Source organism: Gossypium arboreum, chromosome 11 (genome assembly GCF_025698485.1).
Source record: "Gossypium arboreum isolate Shixiya-1 chromosome 11, ASM2569848v2, whole genome shotgun sequence".
Lineage (NCBI taxonomy): Eukaryota > Viridiplantae > Streptophyta > Magnoliopsida > Malvales > Malvaceae > Gossypium > Gossypium arboreum.
Window position 1 is genome coordinate 85,913,190 of NC_069080.1, and position 21,281 is coordinate 85,934,470.

General features: G+C 38.7%; 1 non-coding gene across 1 annotated transcript; it reads right to left on the reverse strand.

The window, feature by feature from the left end:
* Positions 1–20,726: 20,726 nt before the first annotated feature.
* On the reverse strand, positions 20,727–20,833 carry LOC128284910 (small nucleolar RNA R71). The gene has a single exon (XR_008275329.1). It is a non-coding gene; the product is annotated as a small nucleolar RNA R71 (small nucleolar RNA).
* Between the last annotated feature and the right edge of the window lie 448 nt (positions 20,834–21,281).

Genomic DNA, 21,281 nt, shown 5'->3' on the forward strand with positions numbered 1-21,281 from the left:
AGTTAAAGCTATTCTGGATTGGAAGCTACCTAAGACGGTATCTGAGATTCGAAGTTTTCTGGGTCTAGCAGGGTATTATAGACGGTTTGTTCAGGGGTTTTCATTGATTGCTGCACCTCTGACTAAGTTGTTGAGTAAGGGTGTGGCGTTTAACTAGACTGATACTCAGCAAGAAAGTTTTGAGAAACTTAAAAAGGTTCTGACTGAGGCCACGGTCTTAATACAGCCAGAGTTTGGGAAAGAGTTTACTGTCTACAGCGATGCATTACACGTTGGTTTGGGTTGTGTGTTGATGCAAAAGGGAAATGTGGTGGCATATGCATCTCACCAGGTTAAGACTCATGAGGCGAATTATTCGACACATGACTTGGAGTTGGCTGCGATGGTATTCGCACTAAAAATTTAAAGGCATTACCTGTATGGTGAGAAGTGTATCATTTACATGGATCTCAAAAGCCTCATAGACCCCCTCACTCAGAAGGAGTTAAATCTTAGGTAGTGTAGATGGATTGAGCTGCTTAAGAACTATGACTATTCAATTAAGTACCATCCTGGTAAGGCCAATGTGGTGGCCGACGCTCTAAGCCGTAAGGCTATGACTGATCTGAAGACGATGTTTGCTCGCCTCAGCTTATTTGGTGATGGTAGTTTGTTGGCTGAAGTTCAGGTTAAACCGACATGGATTGAGCAGATTAAGGGTAAATAGTTGGAGGATGAGTCACTGGGTCCTCGATTCTGACAAATTGAGAGTCGGGAAACTTTAAATTTTGGACTGAATAGTGAAGGAGTCTTGTGTTTTTGTGGGAGAGTCTGTGTACCGAAGGATACTGATTTGAGGCAGTCTATACTGTGAGAGGCGCATTGTATCCCGGTAGGAATAATATGTACTAAGACCTTCCTGAGTTGTATTGGTGGCCAGGTCTTAAGCGTGAAGTTACCGATTTTGTGAGTAAATGTCTGATTTGCCAGCAAGTTAAGGCTGAACATTAGTTACCTTTGGGGTTGCTTCAACTAGTTAAGATTCCGTTTTGGAAATGGGAAAGAGTGACTATGGACTTCGTAAGTGGGATACCCTTAACGCTTACTAATAAGGATTCAGTATGGGTCATCGTGGATCAAGTGACCAAATTTGCCCATTTCATTCCTGTTCGTACTAATTACTCATTGCAGAAGCTGGCTAAATTGTATGTGTCTGAGATAGTGAGACTGCATGGGGTACCAGTTTCCATAATATCTGACAGAGATCCTCACTTCATATCTCGGTTTTGGAAAAAGTTATATGAGGCTTTGGGTACAAGGTTGGACTTCAGTACTGTATTCCACCCTCAGACAGATGGTCAGTCAGAGAGGGTGATTTAGATACTGGAGGGCATGTTAAGAAGTTGTGTGATAAATTTCTGAGGCAGTTGGAAGGACTACTTGCTATTAGTAGAGTTTGTGTATAATAATATCTATCAGTCTAGCATATAGATGGCACCTTATGAGGCATTATATGGTCGGAGGTGTCGTACTCCTTCGTGTTGGACTAAGTTGGGTAAGAGGCGTGTTCTGGGCCCTGAATTGGTTTCTAATACCGAGGATAAAGTTAGATTGATTCAGGATCGACTGAAGAAGGCATCAGATAGATAGAAGTCATATATAGATGTGAAGCATAAGGAGATTGAGTATTCTGTGGGGGACTTCGTTTTTCGCAAGGTCTCGCTATGGAAAAAGGTACTAAGGTTTGGACGGAAGGGCAAGCTAAGTCCTAGGTTCATTGGGCCTTACCGCATACTGAAACGTGTGGGACAAGTTGCCTATCAACTTGAGTTACCTCCAGGGTAGGATCAGATTCACGATGTATGTCTCTATGTTAAGGCGCTACCGCTCTGATCCTGTGCATATTATCTCGACTGAGGAGATTGAGGTTAGGCCGGGTCTAACTTTCAAAGAAGAACTGATTTAGATTCTGGAGCATGATGTAAAAGTGTTAAGGAAAAAGTCCATCCCATTGGTTAAGGTACTTTGGAGTAATCACAGCTAAGAGGAAGCTACGTGGGAACCTGAGGAGGCGATGCGACAACAATACCCTCATCTGTTTTGACCAGGTAAATTTCGATGCCTAAATTTTCTTGTAGGGGGTAGAGTTGTAACGCTCCAAATCATAAGTGATTAAATTTGTATGTTGTGTTGCATAAATGCTTGCTTATTTTAATGGTTAGGCATCTTGAGAAGTGTGAGAAGTCTTGGGTTCAAACCTTGGCTTTACCAAAAACATTTGTTTTAATTGAATAAAACCCTTCTCTCTAGTCAGTAGGCTTTTAAATAAAAATGTTACACCCCTTGTAACACCCCAAACCCGTGACCGTCACCGGATTTGACCACGTGGTGTTACCGGGCTTACTTCCCTTATTTCTCTCTTGGAAATATTTAATTTACATTCCAGCAAAGCTAGCTAACTGCGTCACTGTCCTCTTAAAAATCATATCTCGAGTTCCAGAAATCAAAAATCAGTTTCGTAAATTTTCCCTAAAACTAGACTCATAATCCCATCTACACATTTTTTTATAGAATTTTTGGTCAAGCCAATTAGTAGAGTTTATTAGTTAAAGTCTCCCCTATTTTAGGGTTCGACTACACTGACCTTTGTGCACTACGACTTGGATATCTTCCTGTACAGGGCTCCAACACTTATGCAGTTTGTTTCTAGAGAAACTACACTCACAAGGGAATCTGTACATATAGAGCATGAATTCTAATTATCTTTGGTTAATTTATAGTAAATTTTCAAATTCGGAACAGGGGATCCAGAAACCGTTCTGGCCCTGTTTCGCGAAAACCTGATTATCCCTTAAAATACAGCTCATATGGTCGTTTCGTTTCGTCCATATGAAAATAGATTCATCATGGTTCAATTTCATAATTTATTCAATATTTAATTTTACTTGTACTATTTTTAGTGATTTTTCCATCTCACCTGACTGCTGCTGGCAGCATCTGTTACTAAAGCAAACAATGACTATTTCATAATTCTTCCATGGCCAACTATTTCATCATACATAATACAAACTATGGCCACCTTATCAAAATTAAGGTTTCTAAGGCTCGTGCCTATAGGTTTTAGATTCACACTCAACCGACCACATAGGCCATTTTCGCATGGCTTAAAGTTTACAACCCAAATTCAACAAAACAAAATAGCCTATACATGCCAAATGTTCTCCTAGTTCAACTACGAAGACAATACCAAAAGATTTCCAGCCGGTGTGATGACTTCAACAACGGTTCCGAGCACGCATAAACAATACGAGTCCAAGAGACCTAAAATGGGTGACAAGAAAACACCGAGTGAGTTTATAACTCAAGAAGTCATAAGCATTTCACAACCATCCGTTACTAAAATTATCATAAAATGAAATAATGAAACAAGGCCCATTGTTCCACCCATACCGAACTACCATAGTTCCTTAGACCTTTCGGATCAATGTCATACCAAGTCATACATTTACATTTCATATACTATTCAATAGGATATTTGAAGCAATTTCCATTCATCATTTCATTTCGCAACAATCATGCAATTGAAATCATCACATAGATTTAAAACTTACCGACTCAACCCCGAGCATGAACATAGTATCTATTAGCCACGAACTCAAGGTACTTACTCTTTCCGCTGTCCATACTCCACTCGATGAAGACACACCCTCCATATAATTGTTCGATCGGAGATATATATATAGAGTATGCACACACAAGGCTTAATACTCGATTTCGCACACTTAGTGCCATGTGATTTAAGCCCGCACACATAGTGCCATACCTTCGAGCTCGCACACCCAAAGGTCAGATATTTCCAGCATGCACACTTAGTGCCATATATTTCCAGCATGCACACTTAGTGCCAATCTCGTCACCGTACACACGTATTGCCCAAGACACTTAGTGCCGAAAGCAAACTTTCTACACATTTCACTATTTCTTTTACATTCAACAATGTCATCATTCCATACACATACATTTTCATTTACATATCATCTCATTAAACACAATTGCATATTTATTATGATCATTTAAAACAATACCAAATATATGCTTAATGACTTACCTTATATTGGATGAAACGATTTCCAATCGACTACTCGATTATCTTTGCTTTGCCTTTGTTTGATTCTCCCCTTTTGATGTCTTGATCTCCTAGGATAAATACATTTAGTAGTTAAATTTCTTGCTGGATACTTATGTGTATAATTTAATGGTTTTCACTCCATTCACAACTATCATTGTTCAAAATATCAAAACCTTAGCCAACATTCAATTTATGCATCAAGGCGAATGTATTATCACTATTAAGGTAACCTAGTCTCAAGTATTTTCAATTCTAATGTACAACATCTCAAATTCCCATGACCGATCACACCTATTCTTACTTTCCAATATTCAAATAATCAAAATCACCTCCTAAACACAATAGTCATGGACAATGCCGAATCCTCAAGTGTTTGAACATAAATTATTTTACTAATATAAACATTCACGAATCATATTCATAGGAAGACCGATTTCTTTCCATAGCACATTCATCATCCATACTTAGATGAAACAACCAAAATCCCTTCCTTTATACCCTAGCCGAATGCTCCAATCATCCATACAAATTACAAATTTTGCATGGCTAAGTAGGAGCCATTTAACATGCAAGAAAAATAATCATAGGAGAAGAATTTATCATTCTAAGTAAGCTCCTATCTCCAACACTAAATCATTCGGCATTTTGCCTAGACACACACAAGAAATCTCAACTTCCTTGACCTTACCAAGAGTGCATCCACCATTCAACTTAGCATATTACAAAACCAAATCAACAAACTCAAAGCTTACCTCCTAGTAGCCAAAGGTACTTGCGAATTGACTTGAGTAAATCTCCCTTCTTTTCACCCTTTGTTTCGGCTATAGCAAAAGAAAGAAAACATGAACACTTTTTTTTTCTTCTTCTCAAGCCATGGCAATTGTAACAAAATGAGAAAGGATGAACAACAAAATTTTTTTTCTCCTTCTTTTCCTCAACTCACGGCAACAAGGGGGGCATCCACACTCTTTTTTTTTGTTCATCATTTCCCCTTTTTTCTCCATTTCTTTATTCTTTCTAACATGATCCATTAACTAGACATGTTTGAAACATGTTCCCTTTGCCCATGCTCTTTATTTTATTATTTCTAACATCCACCATTAGCAAAACATGTTCAAGACATGTTTTCTTTTGCCCATCTTCATTACCATGGCCACTTCCTATAGTTGGCTAAATTGACATGCAAATCCTCATGTCTTTACTTCATGCATTATTTGGCCACTTAAAATTCACCTATCACATTTTCAAGTCCTAACACATGGGTCCTTTCTTATGAATTAGCACCTAATTAATAAAATCAAGGCACGAAATATTTACGCATACAAATTCCACATACAATAAGCACAGTAATATAACACCTAATTATTCTTGTGACTCGATTTTGTGGTCCGAAACCACTCTCCGACTAGGGTCACATTAGGGTGTCACAACTCTCCCCACTTAAGAGATTTTCGTCCCGAAAATCTTACCGTAAATAGGTTTGGGTATCGTTCTTTCACGAGTTCTCGGGTTCCCATGTAGCTTCTTCTATGCCGTGTTTGAGCCATAACACTTTTACTAACGGAACTTTCTTGTTTCAGTAACTCTTTCACTTCACGCATCAAAATGCGAACCGCTCTTCTTCATAGCTCAAGTTAGGCTGAATCTCAATCTCGGATGGAGTGATTACGTGCGACGGTCGACCTATATCGTCAAGCATCGAGACATGAAAAACGCTGTGAATCTTTTCGAGCTCGGGGGCAAAATTAATCGATATGCGATCGCCTAACTCGTTCGGATACTTCATATGGCCCGATGAACCTCGGACTCAACTTGCCCTTACGACCAAATCTAAGCACCTTCTTGAAGGTGAAACTTTGAGAAAGACCTTGTCTCCAACCCGATATTCAATGTCTTTTCTTTTCAAATCCGATACGACTTTTGGCGATCCGGCGACTTTCAAACTTTCACGAAATACTCGAACTTTTTGCTCGGCATCCTTAACCAAATCAACCTCAAGATTTTTCCTTCACTAAGTTCACCCGAATAATGGGGTACGACATTTACGACCGTATAAAGCCTCGTAAGGCGCCATCTTAATACTTGATTGAAAGCTATTGTTGTAAGCGAATTCAACCAAAGGTAAATACCGTTCCCATGAACCACTAAACTCAAGGATGCAACATCTCAACATATCCTCGAGTATTTGAATTATCCGTTCGGATTGACCATCGGTTTGGGGTGAAAAGAAGTGCTAAAATGCGCTTGGTACCCAAAGCCTCTTGCAATTTCTTCCAAAATCGCGATGTAAATCTTGGGTCTCTATCCGACACGATAGAAATAGGTACCCCATGCAATCGAACAATTTGGGAGACGATAATTTCGCCAATTTATCAAGCGAAAAATTCGATGCGGACAAGAATAAAATGAGCAGACTTGGTGGGTCTATCAACAATGACCTGCATCGAGTCTTTCTTATTCTAAGTCAATGGTAACCTGCACACAAAGTCCATTGTTACTCGATCCCATTTCCATTCGGGTATCATGATTGGTCAAGTAATCCCGATGGTACTTGATGTTCCGCTTTCACTTGTTGACATGTCAAACACTTCAAACAAACTCAAATGTCTCGTTTCATACCGGCCACCAAAATTGGCGTTTCAGATCATTGTACATTTTAGTACTACCCGGGTGGTGGCATTCGACTCATGTGAGCCTCGTTCAAAATCATCGAAACAAGTTTCAATCCTTGGAATACATAATCGACCCTTGAACGCCTAGCAATCATTGTCGTCAATCTGAAATTCGATTCCTCATTCAAACACATTCGACTCGTTTAGCGACCAATTTAGCGTCGACCTTCCGAGATTCAAGTATTTGATGAATCAATAACGGTTTGGCCTCTAATTCGACTACTAGCACCTCCTCGGGTGAAACGGATAGATGAGCATCCATCGCTCTCAAAGCGCATAGCGGTGCCTTACGACTTAAAGCATCGGCCACCACGTTGGCCTTTCCTGGGTGATAATCAATGACAAGTTCATAGTCCTTCAACAACTCAAGCCAACGCCTTTGTCGCAAGTTTAGATCTCCTTGAGTCATCAGATATTTAAGACTCTTATGGTCCGAATAAATATGACACCTTTCTCCAAACAAGTAATGCCGCCATATCTTCAAGGCGAACACTATGGCTACTAGTTCAAGGTCATGGGTCGGATAGTTTCTCTCATGCGGCTTTAGTTGTCTTGACGCGTAAGCCACAACTCAACCTTCTTGCATCAACACACAACCTAACCCAAGCAAGGATGCGCCATCAGATATGACAAACTCTTTACCGGACTCTATTTGTACTAGCACTGGGGCCTCGGTTAAACAGGTTTTTAGTCGATCGAAACTTTCTTGACAAGCGTTCACCACTCGAACTTAACATCTTTTGGAGTAGTTTCGTCATCGGTGCAGCTATCACCGAAAAACCTTTCACAAATCGTCGATAGTATCCGCAAGCCCCAAAAGCTCCTAACTTCGCAACATTCCTTGAGGTTTCCAATCGACTATGGTCGAAATTTTGTTCGGGTCCACCCGACACCGTCGCGGACACCACATGCCCCAAAAGCTAACCTCTTTCAACCAAAATTCACATTTCTTGAACTTTGCGATAATCGCTTATCTCATAAGATTTGCAACACTAGCCTCAAGTGTTCAAAGATGTTCGTTTCATCTCTCGAATAGACCAAAATGTCATCGATAAATACAACTACGAACCGATCCAAGTATGGCCTGAAAATTCTATTCATTAAATCCATAAATACCGCAGGGGCATTAGTGAGACTAAACGACATCACTAAGAATTCGTAGTGACCGTACCTCGTTCTAAAAGCAGTTTTGGGTATGTCCGATTCTCGGACCCTCAACTGATAGTACCCCGACCTCAAATCTATCTTTGAAAACACTGAGGCTCCCTTTAATTGATCAAACAAATCGTCAATTCGTGGCAACGGATATTTATTCTTTATCGTCACTTTATTCAAGCGACGATAGTCGATGCACAATCTCATAATTCCATCCTTCTTCTTCACAAACAATCTTTGGTGCGCCCATGGAGAAAAACTCGGTCGAGCGAAACCTCTATCCGTCAATTCTTGCAATTGAACCTTCAATTCCTTTAATTAGTTAATGCTATACGACACGGGGCTATTGAAATCGGCGTAGTACCCAAGACAACTTCGATCTTGAATTCCACTTCTCGAACCGGTGGCAATCCGGTAACTCCTCGTGAAAAACATCGAATACTCACAAACCATCGGTACCGATTCGAGTTTCCTTTCCGTCTCTTTACTTTCAAACACATACGCAAGGTATGTTTCACACCCTTTTCACATACCTCCGAGCGGTCATAGAAGATATTATCGTTGGCGCTCCTTTTAAATCAAGAGACTCGACTCGGACTACCTCATTATTTGCACTCCTCAAATCAATGGTTTTCCTTTTGCGATCCACCTTCGCATCATGTACGGTCACCAATACATACCAAGAATAACATCGAATTCATCAAATGGTAGAAGCATCGATCGGCGGAAAAGCAGGATTCTCGAATTATTAGGGGCATCTCTTGCACACTTTATCAACGAGTACGTATTGACCCAAAGGGTTTGACACTGAATTACGAACTCGAGAGACTCAACGGTAGAGTCTTCTATGGATGCTAAGGTTTCACATACATATGAGTGAGTAGAGCCGGGGTCAATCAATGCAATCACACTAGTATCAAAGAGAGTAAAAGTACCAGTGATAACGTCAGGGGAGGATGCCTCCTCTCGTGCGCGGATGGCATATGCTCTAACAGGAGCACGGGTCTCGGATCGGACAGCCGTATTAGAGGCTCCTCTCTAATTACCACCCCTACCTCCAGAGATTCTCGGGGGCCTACCTCCAGCCGTCGTTCCACTAGGTCTTGCACCTTGCGTCTTATTCCTCTCATCTAGCTCCGTGCAATCTCTAATGAAGTGGTCCTTCGAACCGCATCCATAACAGCCCTATTAATGATTTACCCCAACATTCACCTAGGTGCCGTCTTCCACATTGGGGGCATTCTGGGTCTCTCTTGACGATTATTGCCCACACTAGCTACCAAGTAGCTCGGAGTCCGTCAATGGTCGGGCTCTAATGGAAATTCCCGATCGTCCTCGACTTCATGGTGTCCTCCTTGAACCTCTTTACAGCCCGAACGGAGCTTTACTCGTCGATCTTTTACGGTAATCTCTTGCTTCAAATTCAGCCTTCTTCTTCTCCTTCCCAAGTTCTTCGCCTTGCGAGCTCGTTCGACTAGTGTCACGAACTCCTTTATCTCCAAAATTCCCACTAGTAACTTTCACTCTTCATTCAATCCTTCTTCAAGTCTTTTGCACATCGCAACCTCATCAGCCACACACTCCCGAGCATACCGACTAAGTCTTACGAACTCATGTTCAGTATTGAGATCTGATCATCCGCCTTGCTTGAGTTCCAAGAATTCCTTACGCTTCTAATCGATGAACTGTTGACTAATGTATTTCTTTCGAAATTCGATTGAAAGAAATCCCAAGTAACTCGCTCGTTTGGGACTATGGAAATTAAAGTCCTCCACCAATAGTAAGTCGAGTCTCGCAACAAGGATATAGCACACTTAAGACATTCATCGGTGTGCATGAGTTCCTCTAACACTCGAATGGTGTTATCGAGCCAAAACTCGGCCTTTTCAAGCATCATCAAGAATTATGGCCTTGAACTCCTCACCCCCGCTTCCTAATCAGGTCTGGTGGTTTACTCAGCCTCATAGGATCAAGAATCGGAGGCATTGCGGGCTCTTGGGTGCGAGATTTAAATTCGGGAATGGTTGGACAGCCGGATTGGTTCGGGCATATTATGCGACCCACTCATTCATCATGGTGAAGAAGGCTTGTTTTGCCCTTCATTTTGATTATTCGCGGATGACCGAGGCTCAACAGAGGCGTCCTTGCGCGGAGCAGCCGCTACACTTTCAACGTATCCGCCAAGGGTCTCTACCCGGGTTCCATTTGTTAATCAAAACAAAAACTTCAACCGTCAAGTCATCACCTTTTAAGCACTAACAATTTGGCATGTATAGCTAGACTCACACGCGCTATGGTAGTCCTAGAACCGACTAAACCATAGCTCGATACCAATAAAATGTAACACCCCAAACCCGTGACCGTCACCGGATTTGACCACGTGGTGTTACCGGCTTACTTCCTTATTTCTCTCTTGGAAATATTTAATTTTGCTTCGAGCAAAGCTAGCTAACTGCGTCACTGTCCTCTTAAAATCATATCTCGAGTTCCAGAACTCGAAAATCAGTTTCGTAAATTTTCCCTGAAACTAGACTCATAATCCAATCTACAAATTTTTTTATAGAATTTTTGGTCTAGCCAATTAGTAGAGTTTATTAGTTAAAGTATCCCCCGTTTTAGGGTTCGACTACACTGACCTTTGTGCACTACGACTTGGATATCTTCCTGTACAGGGCTCCAACACTTATGAAGTTTGTTTCTAGAGAAACTAGACTCACAAGGCAATCTGTACATATAGAGCATGGCTTCTAATTATCTCTGGTTAATTTATAGTAAATTTTCAAATTCGGAACAGGGGATCCAGAAACCGTTCTGGCCCTGTTTCGCGAAAACCTGATTATCCCTTAAAATACAGCTCATATGGTCATTTCGTTTTGTCCATATGAAAATAGATTCATCATGGTTCAATTTCATAATTTATTCAATATTTAATTTTACTTGTACTATTTTTAGTGATTTTTCCATCTCACCTCACTGCTGCTGGCAGCATCTGTTACTAAAGCAAACAATGACTATTTCATAATTCTTCCATGGCCAACTATTTCATCATACATAATACAAACTATGGCCACCTTATCAAAATTAAGGTTTCTAAGGCTCGTGCCTATAGGTTTTAGATTCACACTCAACCGACCACATAGGCCATTTTCGCATGGCTTAAAGTTTACAACCCGAAATTCAACAAAACAAAATAGCCTATACATGCCAAATGTTCTCCTAGTTCAACTACGAAGACAATACCAAAAGATTTCCAGCCGGTGTGATGACTTCAACGACGGTTCCGAGCACGCAAACAATACGAGTCCAAGAGACCTAAAATGGGTGACAAGAAAACACCGAGTGAGTTTATAACTCAAGAAGTCATAAGCATTTCACAACCATCCGTTACTAAAATTATCATAAAATGAAATAATGAAACAAGGCCCATTGCTCCAAACCATACCGAACTACCATAGTTCCTTAGACCTTTCGGATCAATGTCATACCAAGTCATACATTTACATTTCATATACTATTCAATAGGATATTTGAAGCAATTTCCATTCATCATTTCATTTCGCAACAATCATGCAATTGAAATCATCACATAGATTTAAAACTTACCGACTCAACCCCGAGCATGAACATAGTATCTATTAGCCACGAACTCAAGGTACTTACTCTTTCCGCTGTCCATACTCCACTCGATGAAGACACACCCTCCATATAATTGTTCGATCGGAGATATATATATAGAGTACGCACACACGATGCTTAATACTCGATTTCGCACACTTAGTGCCATGTGATTTAAGCCCGCACACATAGTGCCATACCCTTCGAGCTCGCACACCCAAAGGTCAGATATTTCCAGCATGCACACTTAGTGCCATATATTTCCAGCATGCACACTTAGTGCCAATCTCGTCACCGTACACACGTATTGTTCAAGACACTTAGTGCCGAAAGCAAACTTTCTACACATTTCACTATTTCTTTTACATTCAACAATGTCATCATTCCATACACATACATTTTCATTTACATATCATCTCATTAAACACAATTGCATATTTATTATGATCATTTAAAACAATACCAAATATATGCTTAATGACTTACCTTATATTGGATGAAACGATTTCCAATCGACTACTCGATTATCTTTGCTTTGCCTTTGTTTGATTCTCCCCTTTTGATGTCTTGATCTCCTAGTATAAATACATTTAGTAGTTAAATTTCTTGTTGGATACTTATGTGTATAATTTAATGGTTTTCACTCCATTCACAACTATCATTGTTCAAAATATCAAAACCTTAGCCAACATTCAATTTATGCATCAAGGCTGAATGTATTATCACTATTAAGGTAACCTAGTCTCAAGTATTTTCAATTCTAATGTACAACATCTCAAATTCCCATGACCGATCACACCTATTCTTACTTTCCAATATTCGAAATAATCAAAATCACCTCCTAAACACAATAGTCATGGACAATGCCGAATCCTCAAGTGTTTGAACATAAATTATTTTACTAATATAAACATTCACGAATCATATTCATAGGAAGACCGATTTCTTTCCATAGCACATTCATCATCCATACTTAGATGAAACAACCAAAATCTCTTCCTTTATACCCTAGCCGAATGCTCCAATCATCCATACAAATTACAAATTTTTTCATGGCTAAGTAGGAGCCATTTAACATGCAAGAAAAATAATCATAGGAGAAGAATTTATCATTCTAAGTAAGCTCCTATCTCCAACACTAAATCATTCGGCATTTTGCCTAGACACACACAAGAAATCTAAACTTCCTTGACCTTACCAAGAGTGCATCCACCATTCAACTTAGCATATTACAAAACCAAATCAACAAACTCAAAGCTTACCTCCTAGTAGCCAAAGGTACTTGCCGAATTGACTTGAGTAAATCTCCTTCTTTTCACCCTTTGTTTTGGCTATAGCAAAAGAAAGAAAACATGAACACTTTTTTTTCTTCTTCTTAAGCCATGGCAATTGTAACAAAATGAGAAAGGATGAACAACAAAATTTTTTTTCTCCTTTCTTTTCCTCAACTCACGGCAACAAGGGGGCATCCACACTTTTTTTTTTTTGTTCATCATTTCCCTTTTTCCCCATTTCTTTATTCTTTCTAACATGATCCATTAACTAGACATGTTTGAAACATGTTCCCTTGCCCATGCTCTTTATTTTATTATTTCTAACATCCACTATTAGCAAAACATGTTCAAGACATGTTTTCTTTTGCCCATCTTCATTACCATGGCGGCCACTTCCTATAGTTGGCTAAATTGACATGCAAATCCTCATGTCTTTACTTCATGCATTATTTGGCCACTTAAAATTCACCTATCACATTTTCAAGTCCTAACACATGGGTCTTTTCTTATGAATTAGCACCTAATTAATAAAATCAAGGCACGAAATATTTACGCATACAAATTCCACATACAATAAGCACAGAATATAACACCTAATTATTCTTGTGACTCGGTTTTGTGGTCCCGAAACCACTCTCTGACTAGGGTCACATTAGGGGTGTCACACCCCTAACCTGTAACCATTGCCGGAATAGGTTAAGAGGCATTACTGGACTCTTAACACAGATCAGAACCATCAAATATGAAATATCCTTCCATTTCAATAAACATACATCATTCGTATTCAACGTGAACTTAAAATGATAGTAAGAAGTTTACAACATGCTTCTAGGATCAATTCGATAACATATGAAAGTTTCTAAACTTATAAAAATTTTCAACTTTTAAAAGGTCACACGCTCGTGTGAATAGGCCATGTGCCTCACACGGTCTTAGATACACCCGTGTGTCTAAGCTATGGCAAAATGGTAAACTGTAATTTATACATATTTTTATCCCATGCTTAGCCTTAGATTTGGTGAATTTGATGCTTTTAATCCTTTAATTTCATGTTTTATACTTAGGTGAGCATAGGAGAGTAAAATGAGCGAGAAACGAGCCGAAAATAGAGAAAATAGACCTACGTGGGAAATCAACACGGCCTGGACTTTCTCACACGGGCGTGTCATACTGCCGTGTCCCTTTGGAAGGATCGAAGCACGACTTACACGGGTAGACTACACTTCCGTGCCTGTTTAACAACCTTAACCATGGGCTGGAGTAATTGCACACGGGCGTTGTAACACCCCGTACCCGAGTCCGTTACCGGAATCGAACACAAGGTGCACACAAACTTAGTTTAACTATCTTCACAGTCCATTTAGAAATTTCCAGACAAGCTGGTCACTGCATCAGTGTCGCCTTAAAAATCATATCTTGAGTTTCAAAGCTCGAAAATTTGTTTTGTAATTTTTCCCTGAAACAAGACTCATATTTACATCTACATATTTTTTTCTAGAATTTTTGGTCGAGCCAATTACTACAGTTTATTAGTTAAAGTATCCCCTGTTGCAGGGATCGACTACACTGACCTTCGTGCGTTATGAATTGGATATCTCCCTGTACAGGGCTTCAATACTGATACCGTCTGTTTCTATAGAAACTAGACTTAGAGAGGAATCTATACATAGATGGCATGACTCCTAATTATCTCTGGTTAATTTAAAATGAATTTCTAAAGTCGGAACAGGGGATCCAGAAACCGTTCTGGCCCTGTTTCACGAGAACTTTAATATCTCTTAACATATAATTCATATGACCGTTTCGTTTCTTCCATATGAAAGTAGATTCATCAAGGTTTATTTACATAATTTATTCACTATTTAATTCCATTCCTACAATTTTTAGTGATTTTTCAAATCTACACCACTGCTGCTGTCAGCATCTGTTTTTCAGGTAAACCTTACCTATTTCGTGGTTTCTATGGACCAACTAAAGTTTTGTCATACATAGGTCCACATAATATCATTTTTAGCCATTCCAATGGCTGATCATTTGCTCACACTTCCATTCAGTCCGTAGTCACATCATAAAACCATACATATATACATAAGCACAAATGGTCTAATGCCATACTCCACTTTTACGAGCCATTTTCGCATGGTCGCACACACATACATCACAAAAGTACTTAAACGCAACAAAAGGGTAGTCCTATACATGCCATTTCAAAATCCAACCAAAATATATACCGAAAGGGACTTTGATAGTGTGGGAGACTTGACTTCCAGAAATCCCGAGTCCGATAGTGACGAGCCAAAATCTATAGACAGAGAAAGAGAAACGGAGTAAGCAATTTATACTTAGTAAGTTAGAGCAAGGATTCCAGCACAATAAAAGCATAACATTCATATAGCTAACGGATAATTTCATATGCACAAATTCTCAATATCATACTTATTTCACATTCCAACCCCTATATTCATACATAAGGGTTCATCTTAGCCAAATGCCGAAAGCTCATTTCTCGATTGAGCGAGTATTATTCAAGGAATCAACTATTCCAAAGCACATACGAACATACCTCGTTGCTGGAATTTTCAAGCGTATTAGCTGAAATTTTACAGCAGGTTCATTCATTCTTGAATCACGATCTTGAGTTTAACCGGATATGGCTACACATTCAAATGCCTTGGGACATAGCCCGTTCTGAAGACTTCGCATTGAATGCCTTCGAGACTTAACCCGGATTTAGTAGCTCGCTCGAAAGCCTTCGGATCTTAGTCCGGATTTAGTAACTCGCACGTATGCCATCGGATCTTATTCCGGATTTAGTCACTTAGCACAAAGCCTTCGGGACTTAGCCCGGATATCATTCGAATAACCATGTACATTTATCAATAAATCATAACACATTCATATTTCGTTTTCATTAGCAAAATTCAAACACAAGTCACTTATCACATTTGCAATTTCGCTCAATAGCCACACACAAAGAGCATGATTTTAATTTGCTTTAAACATGATCTAATCAATTCGAATTTAAGCTCTATTACTCAAGAACTTACATAGGATGTCGTCGAACGATTTCAATGGCTAATCGACCACTTTTTCCTTCCCTTTGTCGGATCTAGTTCCCCTTTGCTCTTGAGCTTAATTTAACAAATAAATCGGTTTAATCATTTGAGCATCGAAAGAGGAATACAAGGTACTTAGCCAATATATATACTCGTTAGGCATCAATATGCTTGCCTCTAACCGAATGCATGCACACCAATTTCCCCTCATGTGGCCGAATATGCATGTCCATATTGAGGCCAATCATACACTTAATACCACACAAAAACAGCATACATTTTACTAACTAACGTATTACATATCGTAGCTCAATACACATCTCTCATTTATTTCATAACCGAAACATCATCATATGCAAAATATATACCTTGAGATAGTATATATGTCATACCAATACATCATGTGCAACATATATGCATGTAGGTGCAAGGGCCGAATCTCAAATTGATTATAACTATCCCATATATTTTCATCATGGCTGAATGTTCCTTCCACACCATTTACCATCACAAAGCATGGATTTCATCATCCAACTTACAAGCTTACAATGTCATGAAGTTTAATCTCATAGTATCTATCAAACTCTCACTCAAAAGTGTTAAAAGAATATTCAAAATCATCAATCCACCATCACATGCACCATTACAAAGTTTCACTTTTAGCATGCAAATGATGTCAACACAATCTCACCTTAGCCGAATATCATCTCCATGACATAGTGAGGATTTGAACCATGGCTAGTTAGAACTCAAGCTAACTACTAAAATATACATGAATCTCATGGCAAAACATCAAACTTACCTTAATCTCAACACAAGTATGGCCAAACCTCCTCCTAATCCCCCTCCAAACCAAGCATGAAGCAAGACCCCTTCCTTCTTCCTTAGAATTTCAGCTCAAAGAAAGTGAAAAAAGATGAACAACAATTTTTTCTTCTCTTTTCCTCTACTCACGGCAATGGGGGAGAAGCCTTCACACACATTTTTTTCTTTCTTTATCACCCATACTTATTTGTTTATTGTTTCTCCCTAATGCACCAACAAAACATGTTTCATGACATGTTTAGCCCATACACCCTTGTCATGGCGGCCATTAGCTAATAAATGGGGAAGTTGACATGCAAACCCCTCATTTTTGCATGCATGATCAACTAGTCATTACACATTTCCCCCTCATACTTTTAAAGTTTACTACTAGGTCCTTTCTAGTGAAATTCACATTTATAACTCTAAATTAAAGCATCAAAAATGTCACACATGAGTTAACACATATTATAGGCATCAAAATAAATATCAAATTATTTTTATGCCTCGCTTTTGTGGTCTCGAAACCACATTCCGACTAGGGTCGTTCTAAGGCTGTCACAGGTGTTTCACACGAGCGTGTCCCTATCGAGCCCAAGTATAACCCTATTCGGTAAAGGCCAATTTTGGGGGCTCTTAGGCATTTAAAGTCTATTTAAACACCTGAGGAGGCACTTAGAAAGGGGACGGAGAGTAGGAAGCAAGGAATTACTCAAGGAAAGCAGATTGATCCATCTCAGAAGCTGGATTCATCATCAAGATTGAAGATCTCCCTTCAAGTTCCTTCAGGAGTTTTTGGGTTTTCTTATATTTTATTATCTTTATGCTTTTGACATGTTTTCTTTCATAAGTATGAACTAAACCCCTTAAATACCTAAGGGGAATGAAACCTAAGACACTTGTTATTATTATCTGAATTGTATGATAAATATTTGACTTGTTCTTAATTCTTGTTTTAATATTCCAGGATATTGATTCATATTATTATCTGAATTGTATGATAAATAGGTCCTTGCATGTCAAATTTACCTTTTATGTTAATGGTGGACAATTATGGACATGTTAGGTAAGTTTTAATGATTTATTAATGAAGGGCAAAATGGTAAAAGGTGAATTTATGTTATATTAAATAAAACAAAGGTTAAAATCCATTCATTTCATCCATTTTCCATCGAAAATAGAAAGAAAAGAGAGGTTTTGGGTGTTTGAAGCATTCGACCATGATTCAAGCTTGATTCAAGGTTCGTTTTTGTTCCGTTTTTGATAATTTCTACGTTTCTGTAATCGTTGTTTTGTGTTCTTCAAAACCCATGTCTAAATTTTTGTTTTTATTGAAGATTATAAAATGTGCCATTGATGATTATATGAGCTTTGTAGTGCTCTTATATGGATTATGAAATATATATGTTAGATTACCATGTTTTGTTCTTAAATTTTTGATGAAATGAGCTATTTGGGCTAATTTGTGAATTTAACATGTTGTATGGGATTATATAGAAGCCATGAAAATTCAACTAGCCCTTGTTGCAAAGAAATTTTACATATTGGTGATTTTGTGAAAAGTAGACTAAATTGTCAAAGTGTGAAAATATAAGGGCTAAAATGTAAAGTGCCCTAAATATGTGTATATGGATTAAATTGAATGAAATGAATGATTAAATGGTTGAATTTATATTGTATTAGATCAAGAATAAAGAAAATCGGACTTAGATCGTGGGAAGTCGTAAGTAGTTGAATAGTCGAATCATTTTCATCCAAAATCCGTACGAGGTAAGTCAAACTACATTTACGTGTTAAGTTCATTAATTTCTGTGTATATAAACTATTATCTGCATTGGACGAGCTTGAGAGCTTGATGAATAAATTATGATATTATGCTGGTGTATGAGAAGTTCTGTATGATTCTGAAGGAATGTCGAAATTGATCTGAGATATCGTGTAAGACTGTGTCTGGGACACAGGCCTCGATTTGAAATTTACGTGTAAGACCATGTTTGGGATATCGGCATCGTATCTGTTTTCATATAAGACCCTGTCTGGGACATAGGCATCGATACTAAATTACATGTAAGACCACGTCTAGGACGTCAGCATTGTATTTGTCTTTGAATATCTATTCTATTTCTGGGTTGTCTAATGATAAAGTATGAGATATGAAATGTATAATTCATACAGGTACGTTCGTATCGTACTTAATTTATGAATATGAAAGACTCTGTTTCTGCGAACTAGGTTCGGAATCATGGAAATGAATATGATATGCTTACAAGCAAATGAGCCTGGTTAAGTTTATGAACAACTCTGAGAAATGGCTATGAATTCTTATTGTTGTTTTGAACTACATATATATGCTATTGGAATTAAACCAATTGTGTTTGGCTTACTAAGCTCTTTGTAGCTTACTCTGTGTGCTACTATCTGTTTTACAGTTATCGTAGCTACTGAAGGCTCGGGAATAGTCGAGGATTGTCATCACACCATCAAACTCTTTTTGGTACTTTCAGAAATGTACATAAATATGTATGGCATGTAAAAGGTAGAATGGATTAGTTGATATGTATGTGCAAGTTATGCAATTTGAATTGGCTAGCAAATGATATATTTGTGTATTGTTTTGGTGTATGTCTTAATGTGTTATGTTCTAATGTGTTTTGGTCATATTTGAGCAATTAATTGGTTGGAAATGTTGGTATAATTGTTGCATATTAATGCTTGTAGGATTGGAACCATATGGGGTGGAAAATTGGCTTAAACCAAGCCTGCATTGTACCACACGGCCAGGGAACATGGGCGTGCCTTGTGGCCGTGTGAGAAAGTCAGTAGCTAGCTAAATTTTTTTACACAGTCATGGCACACAGCTGTGTCTGTTGACCGTGTTAAAAAGTCAGTATAGGACCTCTTTTTGGCACCGTTGGACCACATGGGCGTGTCTTGTGCCCGTGTGAGTCACACGGCCTAGTCACACTGGCGTGTGAGTTGGTCAGTTTTGAAAATATTGATTACGTTCTAAAATTTCTAGATGGGTTCGGTTTAGTTCTGAATTTCCCTAAATGTACGTTTTAGGTCTCGTAGACCATCTTAATGGATGAATTATGGATGAATATTAATGTATTGATATTATATGATATCTGTGAATCTGTGTTACTCTGAAATACTCTGTCTGTTTGGTGACTCCCCTTTCCTATTCCGGCGACGGTTACGGGATAGGGGTGTTACATGTTCGATAGGTACACTTGCCTTAATCGTGATAATAAGTTAGTCTCAAGAACGATTCATTCATAAATCTTTAAAACCTGTCATGAATATCATGTATCAATTTTTTGGTGCCGTTGCTAGGGAACTAGGATATTAGGAACACTCGATTTTTATTACTTTAGCCATTTTACTTTTATTGCAATTTAAATTTTTATTTTCTTTTCTAATTCTTCATTTATTTTCTTCTGACTGGTTTTTCTAGTTTATGACCAGAAGAAACTCGTCAGGACCACTACTTTTTGATGGTGAGATCAATCACACAGTTTGTAAAAACTGAAGATAAAGAATGTGAAGCCTAAGATACGTAGAGGATGAGCAAGAGGACGATACTTCAACCACAACTGAGGAGATGGCTGAAAACCACGAAAATCTGCTACCTTCTACAATTGCTGCTGATCCAGTAAATCAGAATCCTACTCCATGCACTATGTATAATTATGCTAAACCTAATTTAACAGGAACCGAGTCAAGTATAGTTAGACCTGCTATTGCTGCAAATAATTTTGAACTGAAACCTAACACAATTCAAATGATACAATAGTTTGTTCAATTTGATGGTTTGCAGGATGAGGATCCAAACGCTCACTTGGCAAATTTCTTAGAGTTTTACGACACTTTTAAAATTAATGGCGTTTCTGATGATGCCATTCGCCTTCGATTATTCCCTTTTTCGTTGAGAAACAAAGCTAAACAGTGGTTGAACTCGTTACCACGAGGTTCAATCACTGCTTGGGAACAAGTGACCGAAAAGTTTTTATTAAAATATTTTTCTCCAGCTAAAATAGCCAAATTACGTAATGATATCTCCTATTTTGTGCAGATGGATTTAGAAACACTCTACGATGCATGGGAGAGATACAAGGACCTTTTTCGAAGATGCCCTCACCATGGGTTACCACTCTGGCTACAGGTTCAAACATTTTACAATGGCCTGAATCCTTCGACTCAGCAGATGATTGACACAGCAGCTAGTGGAACTATCAATAAGAAGACACCCGAGGTGACTTACAAATTTATTGAGGAGATGTTACTGAATAACTATCAGTGGCAAGTTATGAGGAGAAAGCCGACGAAAGCAGCTAGTGTTTTCAACCTCGATGCGGTTACTATGCTATCTAACCAAGTAGAACTTTTAAATAAAAAGATTGACGATTTGTGTGGTTCTACTCAGGTACATCAAGTGATGAGGTGCGATTCGAATGGAGGAGGAGCATGCACAGAATATCAACCCTTTAACCCTAGCATCGAGGAGGAACAAGTCCAATATATGGGTAACAATAACTCTAGACCGCAAAATAACCCGTATAGTAACATTTATAATGCAGTTTGGAGGAACTACCCC